Source organism: Heterocephalus glaber, unplaced genomic scaffold (assembly GCF_053883595.1).
Source record: "Heterocephalus glaber isolate CG9 unplaced genomic scaffold, H.glaber_assembly_v1.0 deba00001444, whole genome shotgun sequence".
Lineage (NCBI taxonomy): Eukaryota > Metazoa > Chordata > Mammalia > Rodentia > Bathyergidae > Heterocephalus > Heterocephalus glaber.
In genome coordinates, this window is record NW_028258297.1 from 3,766,581 (window position 1) to 3,778,743 (window position 12,163).

The following is a 12,163-nucleotide window of genomic DNA, read 5'->3' on the forward strand; positions in this document are numbered from 1 at the left end:
GCTGGGCCCCACGGCCCCAAGCCCGCCCCGGAAGCCCCGCCCCGCCCGGGACACACCCCCGGACGGAGGCTCACGATTGGCTGATGAGGGAGGGGCGGGGCCGGGCTCCGGGGGCGGCTCGGAGCGGGTCCACTCCTTGCTCCGCGGGCACGACATTGAGGGGGAAACTGAGGCTGGAGAGGCAAAGGGACTCCCAAAGGTCACCTGGCTGGCGGGCAAAGCGCTGCGAGGGAACGCACCGGCGGGCTGAGGGTCCGTTCGGGGGCGGGCGCACGCGGAGGTCCCGCTTGGTGACCTGAGTGTGACGAGCCAGTCTGGACCTCGGAGCCTGCGCCCGCGAGTCTCGGAATCACGCAGGTGGGTGGGTAGAGCTGGGGGACCTCGTCCACGGAGCCCCAGCGAGCAGAGCCAGGCGCAGGGTGGAGCGCGCGCCCTCGGTGGCCTCGGGGACCGAGGCTGAAGGGCAACGCGGACAGGCTGGGAGGCACCGGCCCCGACCCTCCGGCCCCGCCCCGCCCCGCCCGCCGCCGAGCCAGCCGCCCCTCTCCGGGGCGAGGGCTGACTCGGTGCCCAGCAGAGGTTGGGGCGCTGCCAGCACGGCAGGAGGTCGGGGCCAGACAGCCAATTCGAGGACAAGGATGGCTCTGCAGAGCCTCTTCGAGCCCCCCCAATCCCCCAGTGCCCCGTCCAGAGTCCATTGCGGCAGGCCTGGAGGGTGCCAGCGCAAGGGGCGCCCCTCTTCAGGGAACGAAATGTGTGCTATGCCAGCCCCCTCGCTGTCCTTAAGCTGCGCCTGCCACCATGCTATTTGTGGCAACGACAGAGCGTGCGCTAGGAGGACCTAGCCCAGGAAGGAAACTTCAAACACGCATCCCAATTACGCAGGGGAGCTGGAACCCAGGCCCTACTTGGCCCTTTCACAAGCTTCTCTTAAACTCACGCTTGCTAAATAACCCTGTAACTGTGGCGAACTTTGCCCCACCCTCCAGACTCCCATATAACCTTCCCACTTGCCCACCGGCAAGCCCAACTTTTATTGCTGGCAGTGACTTTCCTGCTAGCAGCCTCCAGAGTTTGCAGGAATCCTCGGATTGTGGTAAGTGCCAGGGAACTAGCAGCCAGGGAGGCTGACCAGAGGCTGCCCCTCTGAGCTTATGGGCTCACCTCATGACATAGCCCAGGCCCCAGGCCTGGTCCCTTAGAGCCCGGGTTACATCAGGCCTCCCTTCCCAGGTGGTCAGCCGTGAACCCGATTCAAGGTCTGGAAAGATCTGGCAGAAATTGTTCTGAATGAGGAGCCAGGCTGTAGACAGAGCAGTTGTGTGTGCTCAGCAGACACAGAAAATGACATTCTTGGGTTCTTGATGCTCCCAAGGTTTTAGGGAGAGAAAATTTGTTAACTATGTGTCAGGAGAAGTCACTTTGGAACAAATTATCTCGGCCATGGATTGAAGGCAGAAGGAAGCTCAGGATTTTCCTCAGAGAGAATTTAGCAAGAAATGGTGCTGGGTTGGCTGGTCCAGGGGACTCTGAATCTCTCTTGGGAAACTATTTCAGAAGAGAGAGGTAAAGGACTTTGTTGTACCCCCGGCATGGGAGAAACTGTCACGAAGGGCACCAGAGCCTGCTCCGGAAACCTCTCCATCCCTCTTTCCCTCACTGTGAAGGCATAGGAGCACACATTGGAGCAATGACCCCGTGCAGGGAGTGAGTAGAAATCTCTGACCCCAGGGACACATCAGTGTTCTTGGAAACATCTCTGAGTACCTCCCAAGTATCCTCCTTGCCATGTTAGGACCTCTATCTTAGCTCCCAGCTCTTTTGATATCTGAGACCCCTTTCCTCATTTTGTGACCTTGAAGATGTTCTGAGCTGTTGCAAGATGATTATTATTGTGCCCACATTTCAATAAGGCAACAGGCAGGGAGAACCAGGCCTGTGTATCAAGCCACTGCTTCGTGCTCCTATCTGCCAACACAGCCGGAGTAGGAGGCTGGGACATCCAGAGGAGGGCAGGGGCCTGCAGTGCCAAGGCTTTGCCATCCATGTAGGTGACAGGTTAGATGCCAACACTAGAAGCAAGCATTTGCAGATGGCACTGTGGCCCAGTCCCTCCCAATAGTGTTCTCCCCTGGGTCTGGGGTCTACTTGGGCCCTGTGTCTGTTTGCCCAAGAATCATCCACAACCTTCAAGGGTCCCTGGTTGCCCTCCACTGAGCTGCAGAGCCTCCTGTCAGGTTGGAGTTTGTGTCCGGGGGTGTTATCTGCCAGGCAGTGGCCTCTGAGCCCCTGGAAGCCTGCCCTGGTCAGGTGGTGAAAGTCCACAGGACAGGGGTAGGTTTTATTTGCTGATGGCAAACAGGGAGCCACTTGTGGCCTGAGGCTGGACCCTGTGGAGAGCCAGCCATGACCACGTGCCTGGATGCTGCTCTAGGACCCAACATCAAATCCTCACTGATTCAGGGAACGAAGCATTTTCTCTTTAAGGCAAGAGACTTACAACAACCCTGAAAAGCCATCTCTGCCCTTGTTGTTCAGGTGGGGAAACCAAGGCCAGGGATGATAGCTCTTAGCCAGAGTCTCCAAGAGGCAGTGGGAACCTCTCAGCATTCAAACCCACTCTGCTCAGGCACCCAAGCCACTGCCTGGTGCCGAAGCCACCTGGTGGCTCATGCCTCAGCCAGCCCACAGTGTTCAGCATCTGTCCTGGCCCTGGAGCTCCAGGAGGTGGCAGGAGCAGTGTCCAAAGCCTCACAGGAGAGAGGGGCCAGGCTGCAGGGGAAAAATGGGTGAAGCAGACCAGATGGGCACCGGTGAGCCAGAGGCAAGTCTGCCCAGCAGGGGCAGGTGAGACTCCATCCACAGGGACAGTAAGAGATGCTCAGCAAGCAGTGTTGTCACTGAGGTGGTGGCGGGCAAAGCTGCATGCGCACTGTAGGTCTGTGGGGTCTGCACGCCCCTCTGATGATTAACGTGCCGTCCCTCTGATGATTAACCTGCCCTGGCCAAAGTTTGCAGGCACTCTGATCCTCGGGGACCCAGTGTCTGTCCTTGTGGTCCTGGGGAAGCCAGAGAAGCCTGTCTCTTTCTCCTCTCCCCTCCCTGGAGACAGGTGGCCTCCCTCTGGGCACACATGACTCTATCCCACATTGGCATGGGCTGTGGAGGCCATGTCACCAATGTCTTCTATCCATGCCAGGCACACACCTGGAGCTGCTGGCGCAGTGTTATCTGCCAAGTGCCAGGGAAGTCTGATTTCAATGTTCTGAAGGATTCCAACCCTAAGGAGGCCTCACTCTGCACGGAGATGACCCGGGCAGGGGCCAGCCAGGTGGGGGATGGCGACATAAGGCAGATGTGGGCCCTCAAGCGTGTGGAACAGAGCTCCTCTTTCCCCGTGGATTCTCTCTCTGCAGTTTCACTTACTTGTGGTCAGCTGCAGCCTGAAACTATTAAATGGAAAACTCCAGAATAAACAATTCACATATTTTACATAACTTTTGTAACAGTATTCAGAAGTAATATAGAGTATTACAGAAACTCTTGGAGGCTGAGGCAGGAGGGTGGCGAGTGTGGGGTGTCATACTGAGGTTTCAGGCACCCACTGGGGGTCTTGGGATGGTGGATCCCCACAGAGAATGGGGACGGCTGTGTATGCAAATATATATTCACGTCACTGCCTCTGCCCAGTAAGCCCCGTGATATTAGTCAGCAGAGGCTCGGATTTGGACCCTAACAGAACTGGATGAGTCCTTGCTCTAGCTTGCAGTCACTTTACAACCACAGCCATTTGACTTGACTCTGAGCTGACCCTGCTTGTCTACCAAGCAGGGCAGCAATGCCAGCCTCAAGGGTCCTGATGGTGGGTGAGGAGGGCACTCATGGAAAAGGAAGGGCCAGGGGCTGAGAGGCAGGTCTTGTTCCTGACACGGTGACCACCAGTCTGACGGTTGTACCCAGGTCACCACCTCCAGGAAGGCCCCTTGGCACCATTCCACTGCTGCATGGGACCCCCAGTTCCTGAGCCCCATGTGTCTCTTGTCTAGCTCAGACCACCTTGTGATGTTCATTTCCCTGTCCTGTGTCACCACCCGAGATGCTGACCCAGAATCATCACTCCTGAAGACAGGCCGGGTGCTCCCTCACGTGACCCTCTGTCCCTGGGCCGTCTGCCCTCACAGAAGGCCTCTGCCAGCTCCCTGGGCACTTTGAACTTGAGCACGAAGCAGCTAGGTGCGTGCAGGGCTGAGTGGAGCAGGGTGTGTGTGTGTGTGTGTGTGTGCTAGTGTCACCAGGTCTTGGTGCTCACTAAAGGGAGGAACTGGACCACAGTCCCGAGCCCCTGGAAGGGACAGGGCATGTTTGACAAAGATTTCCTAGTCTGGCAAAGTGGGGGAAAAAATGCCATAGTGGAGAGTAATGTAGAAAGCTCCATCTAGGTGATTTAAAGAAATCCGCTAGCCAGGGGTGGGGGTACAGCCTGTGATCCCAGCGCTTTGGGAAGCCGAGGCAGGAGGATCACAAGTTTGAGCCCAACTTGGGCAAGGTAGTAGCTTCGCAAAACCCTGTCTCAAAAATTAAAAAAGGCAGGGGATGTAGCTCAGTGTGAAGGCCTCAAGTTCAAGCCCCAGTACTGCAACAAAAAGAAAGCAAGAAAAAAGAACAAACTACCCATTTCTCCCTGAGATGAGGCCTTCATATTTTTTTACTATTGAAACACCTCTTCTTGGCGGAAGTTTCTTAAATGAAGTGGCAGTAAAAGCTGATAGGGATTGGCTTGTTTCGAGTGGCCCCGCCAAGACATTGGCAACCCGGAGCCAGTCTGCAAAGCTGTTCTTTTCCCGTCATATTGGTCTGAAAGCCCAAGGCCCCCATGGTGCCTGGTGCCCACCCTGCCCAGGTGAGCCTGTCGGCTGGCAGACACTGCACTGGGAATGTGGCAAAGTCTTCAGGACATTTTCTGTCTTTCCATGCCCCTCTCTCTCCTCCAATATTTATTTTCAAGTCAACACTTTGGCTTGTGTTGAGACTTGCAGGATGGAATATAAACTTTGGCACAAGGGCCTCATTTGATCTTTGAGGAGGCCAAGGAGCAGGGCGTGGGTGGCAGAGCTAGCAGGAGTTGCACCTACTGGCCTGGCTGGCCCCTGTAGGGCCGCGCCTGGGGAAGGAAGGGTGTTTGCTCTGCCTGGGAGGCTCCAGGGATGAGGGTTAATTCTGCATGGTGTTTGAAGGCGATCAGTGTTTCTCTAGGGGACAGTGACACCTACCACAGAGCCGGCATCTGCAGGTGGGAGGACAGACAGGGTGGGGGGAGCCTGTCATTCTAGGTGAGGCATTAGTTGATCAAGCATCTTGGCAAGCATTAGTGCTGAGTTTGATTTTTAAAACAAAACAAAGCAACTACCTAGTGATCAAAGTAGGAGCCAAAGGCCGAGTGGCACTTTCCAAGCAGGACCCCCATTTTCCTACCCAGTGACCCCAATTCTGACTTCCCTTCAACAAGCAAGTTGGGGTCTCCTGGAGTTGCCCAGACATCTTCTCAGCTCTCTCATGTTCCCTGCCTCCCAGGGCCTGCTGGGGTGCTGTGGGCTGCGCTGGTGTCCACCCTGCTTGGGCCGTGCAGCTGCTATCCCCGAGCCACTCCTGCCCTGCTGGCCTAGGGCTCAGCCTCTCTGGCCCAGGGCCCTCAGCAAACCTCTGTCTCCTGCCTTCCTTCTTCTTCCCCTAGGTCTTTGCTTGCCTCCCTCATCAGACTGGGAGGGACTTTGCCTTCCCCACATTTGTGGCTGTACCTGGTCGGCTCACAGGAAGGTCGCACGCAGACCAGACCTGCTTCTGCCTGGGATTAAGCATCGGTCCTGAACCCAGGCCGACCAGGGCTGCAGCTGCAAACATCCAGGCCGGTCACACGGAGGCCCTGAAGTGTGGGCACAGGAACTGGGCCTTCATCCTATGGATGTGGGGAACCTGGATAGCCACTGAGCAGGGCAGTGACTGGCGCAAACACCGGGGACTTTCTATCCACTGTCCTTGTCAGCCCAGAGCCTGGAGGAAGGAGCAGGGGACAGCATCCTGAGATTTGATCTCCACAGATCGCAGAACACTGCTACCAACATGGCCAAAGCTGAGGGTAGCCTCGCCCTAACCAAGGACACTGTTTGAGTGGAAATGACAGTGCCCTGTGCGGCACACAGACCCTGTCTCTTCTGAGTATTTCTGTGATGAGCGCCTGGCGGCAAGTCCAAATGACAATTCAGTAACAGGTGCGCTGCTGGTGGGACGATTTAACCAGTGACATAGGGTGGGATTGAAATTCTGAGCTCTTTAGCGTCTCCCCCAAAATTATTAGATTCAGAAAACTGCAAGCAAAACAAAACAGACGGAACAACTATAGAAAAAAGCCAACTTGTTCAGCGCTCAGCATCTGCTTGCGGAACCCAACCGTGAGTGCATCTGATTGTGTGCGTACCTCATTTCTCCCTGCCCCATCCCCTGAAGTTAAGAGAAGTCAGGGAGGGCCATCTCCCGCCTTGGCCTGTCAGCCACCTGTCCCACAGGCCCCTGCATGCCTGGGCCTCCCTGGTGGCTGGGTGAGTGTGGGCACATGATGTCCAGGGCTTGTGGCTTCCCTCTGCAGAATTCTGGGGACCCAGGGCCTTTGCACTGAGATACATCTCCAGGCCCCTCTCCCCTTTGATTTTGAGACAAGGTCTTGCTAAGTCACTAAGTTGCTCAGGCTGGGCTTGAATTTGAAGTCTTCCTGCCTGTCTCCTAGAGTGCTGAGATCATGGATGTGAGTCACTACATCCAGCTCCCAGCTTCACTCTTACCTGAGGGCAAGACTTTTCTGGCCCCCAGCTGATGATGGGGGACAACACAGCATCCTCCCAGACTCTGAGCACCTTGACCTCGGTCTGTTCACCCATCTCCTCCAAAGTCAAAGCCCAGTGTCATCTGATGGCCAAAGCCACATGGCCCGGGCCCTCTCTGAGTCCCTCTTCCCCCAGTATGTGGCTGGCAGGACCTGTCCTCATGCTGTGTCTGCACACCTCCCCTGGCACAGGGAGACTTTGCTGACCCAGAGGGGTGATGGGCACTGTTCCCCACTCAGCCCTGCAGGTGGCCACACCTCTGCCTGCTCCCTGCAGTGGAAGCTGAGGCCCAGAGTCTGAGCCACCTGCCTGAGAGCACAGGACCTGGGGCTAGTGGCCCTGCTCAAGTGTCCTCATCTTTTCCACTCCCTCCCCAGCTCTGTGACCTTGGACAGCCACAGCCACCCCGCATCCCTCCTCATTGTAAAGTGAGAGGCCTGGCAGGTGGATGTGAGACGTGGCTGCCAGCTCAGGGCTCTGGTTGTGTCTGAGGTGTGATCGTGATGTCATCTGCCGGCCAGTGAGAGAGCCCTCTTCCTGTCTTGGGCAGGGTGGACACATGACCATCGGCTGCTCACGTCGTGAGTCGCACTCAGCTTCCCTTGCTCCATGCCCTGGAAAAGCACGCAGGAGCAACCTGAGCCTGGACTCCCCTCTGGCCCCTGAAGAGCCCAGCTGTCCTTCTCTGGGAAACCTCCCAGGGCTTGCAGGTCAGCTGAAAGTCACCCCGGGCCTCGCCAAGGCCTCTGTGTCCCCTCTGTCCCTGCACAGGGGGTCTGGCTTCCTTCTCTGCTCCTCTCTAGTCCCCCCATAGAATCACCTGAGGCTTGGGTCTGAAATTCTGCACTGGAGAACCGACCCTTCCTGCTGCTCTGGGGAGAAAGTTAACCTCAGGATGCTCTGGGAAATGACCGAACCAAGGGGCCCAAAGGCTGGCTGCCCACGGGGCCTCAGTGCTTGCCAGGATGTGACCCTCAGACTGAGAATGTGAAGCCAGCCCTGGTCTCCCAGTCAGCCGCTCCTGTCCTCTTTGGGCTGGAGCCCAGGAGTCCAAGGGGAGGGGCTGCCTGGCAGGATCCGAGGCCCAGTTGGAGCTGTCTGGCCTGGGGGCTCCCCGAGGACAGGGTGGGGCATCCTCTTTGGTCTAGAAGGTAGGCTGCTCCTCCCCACCTGCTGTGTTCCAAGTTGGAGCTCAGATCCTCACTGCAGGGTGACCTTGGCCCATTGCCTCTCCTCCCTGAGCCTTCGTGTTTGCCCTTGGAGGGCCACAGTGAAAGTCCCACTTCCTGACTGACTTCCCAACCCTGCCTGCCCTGCCCTGTCCGGCCTCACCTGCTTACCCCACCACCCCAAGTTCTGTCCCTGGACACACCACATCTGCTTGGCAGCCCGCAGGCCTGGGTACTGCTCTTTGGACTTTCCCCTCCAGAGCTCCACTTCCATTCTACCACTTTGCATTGCTTTTTTTCTGCAAGGTGTCTCCTCCTCACTTCTGTCTCTTTTTAAGTTTATCTTGGGCACCTCCTCCACCAGGAAGGCCTCCCTGATCTTCCCTCTGTGGAATGTGCTTCCTGATGACCCCATGTATTATATTTGTTTGCTGGTCGTCTCCCTCCCTAGGCTGGAAGCTGCTTGGGAATCTCATGAGATTCTTCATAACAGTAACAGCAGGAATGATGGGATAAAAAAAAAATCATTGGGCCTTTATAATAACAACTGAATCCAAAACAGGTCACCTGTGGATGCTCAAATGAGTGGGTAAAAGTTTGAGCAGCAAGATATTTAAAAAGCCTCAAAGTACCTCAAGAACAAAATGAAACAAGGTAACTTTTCAGTAGAGTCTGACAGACCTGGTCTTTACCAAGTGATCCTAAGAATGGGACACATCTCAGGTCCTCCTGATAGGACCCCCGGGAAGACATGACCCCCGCTGTGGTCATTGGCCTGAACAGGGAGCTTTCATCATGATGGACATTCTACAAATTCACCAGTCTGTGCTCCTCAAACTGTGCTGCCCTGAAATGAACTCTTTCCAGAAACAGGAGCCAGGCCTGCTGGGAGGTCAGAGTGGAGAGGGGGACCAGGGCCCTGTGTCACAGAGTCGGCAGCTGCTGTCACCTGCACCACAGCCCTGGTGTGCAACATGTCTCGGCTCTACTCTCTGAGTCCTGCAGGTCAGTGTGAGAACTAGTACTCCAGGGCTCCTTCCTCCCAAAGTACTAGGGAAGAGCCCGGCGCTTCGGTTTTCCAGCTCCTGGAGGCCTCCGAGTCCCTTGGCTGGCGACCCCGTCCTCCTGCACGGCATCTCTGGGTCTCTGACTTCCCTCCTTTGACCTCACTCAGGCACTGTGACCCACTGGGCCCCCTGAGGCGATCATGGATCGCTGCCATCTCAGACCCTTAATTTGGTGGTTGTAGAGTCTTTTGGCCATGGACAGTGACCTGTTTGGAGAACTGGGGACTTGGATGTGAATGTCTCAGAGGCCATATTCCGTACCATTAGAGTTCAAAGCATAGCCACCGAGGCAGGCGACTGTGCCGTTTGCTCCCTCTGGGGCATTGGGCATATTGCTTCTCCAGCTGAGTTCCCCCACATGTGAGGAAGGGAGAGTAAAAGTTGTCAGAGGGTCAGAGAGGTGGCATCTGTGCTGTCTGCAGGGCGGGGCAGGCACATGGGAGATGCTGGGTGGAAGCTTGTGTTTGTGCAGCCATTGGGGTTAGAACCATGGGAAGAGGGAGTGGAAGGAGGGAAGGAGAAGGGGGAATAGAAGGAGAGGAATCAGGGTAAGAGGAGGTGAAGAAGAAAAAGGTGAATGAAGAGGAGGAGGAGGAATAAAAGGAAGAGGAGGAAGGATTGTCCACAGAAACAGGAAGCCACTTCCAATGGGTAAAGTTCTGGGGACCTCCGAGGGGCCGGGCTTTACTGGCCATGGCCCAAGACAGGGTCACCCTTTCAGCAGCAGGACCAGGTGTTGAGGAGTCACCAGGCCACTTCCCTAACATCCAGCCAGGCTGCTTTGCCTGGCTCCCGAGTGGTAAACTGGCAGCCCAGAGGAGAAGCCCAGTCCATGCCCAGGGCCTGCAGGAGGGTCATCTCCTAGGACCTTGGGTGGCTCCTGGTCCAACTGCCACTGTGGGGGGACACAGAGGCCACAGATGCCTGGGCTGTGGGTGGTGGTGGTGATGTGTCCAGAGTCTCCCTGCCACCCACCCATGTGGCATCTTCATTTGGCTCCATGGTGCTGAGCAGGGGCAGACCACTTGGACCAGAAGGCAGGACAGCTTCCATCTGTTCCCGTCCTTGCTGAGTCCAAAGAAGATCTCACCCACAGACAGAGACCAACCCCGGGATCCAGGAGCAAGGGACAGAAGGGTAGGGAGCTGGCAGGAGGTGGCCATGGCCCTGTGGCCAGCCAGGGCTCACTGGATGGGTCCAGTCTATAGTAAAGAGGGCTTCCGTCACTGTATGCTGCCTGTGCGCTCACTGGACAGTCACTTTTGGGTTGAGATGACAGGATCGGAACCCCGGCTCCACCATCCCAAGCCTGCATTAGCACAGAGCATAGCAGATTCATCTTCCAGCAAGGACAAGAACACTGGCCCCTGCAGGCTCTGTGGCCTTGAGCTCATATGCCTTCTTCTATCCGTGCGTGGCTCCCCGAGGGGCCCCAGGACATGCAAGTAGGGCCAAGCTCCAGGCGTCCCCAAGGCCAGCTCTCCTTTCTCCATGGCAGATGGGAAGACGAGGGCGGGGTGGGAGCACAACTCCTCCAGCCAAGTCCCTGCTGGAGAGTGGGACTGAGGGACACTCCTGGCCTGGGGTGCGTGTGTGTACGTGTATGTGTGTGTGCTGAGTCTGCCGGTGGGGATGGATATGTACAAACGTGTATTTGTGTGGCACCTGTGTGCACACGCATGTACGTGTGTGTGTGTGTGTGTGTGTGTGTGAGAGTGTGCAGCTCATCTTGGACACACACATGGGTCTGGGGCCCGAGGCGGCTGGCAGCTTCGACCTCTGCTGCCAGGTCCCCGATTCTCCAAGCGAATGCCCCTCGCCTGTCTTGGTTAAGGCCGTTCCAAAGCTGGCTGCGGTGTCTCATGGGGCTCCGTCCTCCAGTCACCCACAGAATTGTCCCTGCCCCAATCCTGCTGCCCTGGGTCGGCTGACTGTACCCTCCTGGGCCTTGGTTTTAAGGCTCGGCTGTCCATTTCCCCACCATTTCGTTCACAGAGGAACAAAGATGGAATTGTGGTGACATTTACCTTTTCCTTCCCTGATTCCAGCCCTGTCACTAGGTCCACAGGCTGCCTGGGAGTTCAGAAGCAGCTTCTGGGAGCAGCCTGGGGCAGATGGTGTGGGTGCTGTCCACAGTGCCCCGGGTGCCCATCCTGTCCTGGGTCACCCAGGGTCGGCACCCTTGGCTTCTCCCTCTCTGCAGCCCTTGGCTCAGGCCTGAGCTGTCCCCACACCCTGTCCACCCTCCTGGGGTGCTTCCCAGGCCACTACCTGGCCCTGCCAACCTCACCCGAGCCAGCCAGCACCTCCTAGCTGTCTCTGAGCCTCCCACCCAGCTGAGCTGGGGTGTCCCACTGGACCCACAAGCTGCCCTGAAGCTCCCGCCCCATGCCCAGTCAGAGGTGGGATGGGCTGCAGTGCTGTGCACAGCTCCTGGCAGGGTCACCTGGAGACCCAGCCCTGTGTGCTGCCCACCTCTGTGAGGCGCCCCACTCAAGTTGTGTGCCCGACGCGTGGGCTCATCCCACCACCCCCACGACCTGCTCAACACAGCAGTGGCCCCAGAGACTTAAGGGACTCACCTGCCCACACCCGGGACTCTTGAGGACCTGAGACCTGGGGACCCAGCCCCAGCTGAGGGTCCCCTCACCTCCCGGGGAGAGGCCTGCAGTCCCAAGGCCTCTTCTGGTTGCTCCCCAGGTGTGCGGGGTGCAGAAGGTGTTGTGGGACAAGGGAATCTCGGGCTCCAGGTCTAGGGAGTAGAGGCCAGAGCTGGCAGCCAGCCTAGGGTCCTGGGAGGGACGTCCACCTCGTGGGCCACAGAGGCCACCAACACTGTAGGCAGCCAGGGGAGAGCTGAGCAGGGTGTGCAGGGTGGCTTGGGGTATAGGAAGTGGGGTAAGGATTGCCAGGAGTTGGGGTGCAGGGGGGCAAGTCCCAGAAGGAGATACTGGTGCTTTCCAGATGGGGGCACAGCCAGAGGACACCCTGGCAGGGCAGGGCACGGGACAGATGGTACAGTGGGTGGAGCCCTGTCCTCAGGCTCACCCCT

General features: G+C 57.4%; 1 protein-coding gene and 1 long non-coding RNA gene across 13 annotated transcripts in view; one reads left to right on the forward strand and one right to left on the reverse strand.

The window, feature by feature from the left end:
* Positions 1-378, reverse strand: part of Ppara (peroxisome proliferator activated receptor alpha) — a 57,829-nt gene extending 57,451 nt beyond the window's left edge. For 5 of the 6 annotated variants that reach the window (XR_015452211.1, XR_015452210.1, XR_002395211.2 and 2 more), the window contains exon 1: positions 205-345. The gene's annotated coding sequence lies outside the window, so the exon portion shown is untranslated. Of the gene's footprint in view, positions 1-204 lie in introns of all 6 variants that reach the window. The other variant, XM_021258802.2, reaches the window with a different exon arrangement.
* LOC101726367 (uncharacterized) lies at positions 220-11,131 on the forward strand. Of its 7 annotated transcripts, none has more exons than XR_015452212.1 (4): positions 220-357; positions 4,097-4,233; positions 5,732-6,446; positions 7,426-11,131. It is a non-coding gene; the product is annotated as an uncharacterized LOC101726367 (long non-coding RNA). The 7 variants fall into 7 exon arrangements; XR_001183530.3 differs by having other exon boundaries at positions 225-357; positions 4,047-4,233; XR_001183528.3 differs by lacking the exon at positions 220-357 and adding an exon at positions 599-1,096 and having other exon boundaries at positions 4,047-4,233.
* Positions 11,132-12,163: the final 1,032 nt, after the last annotated feature.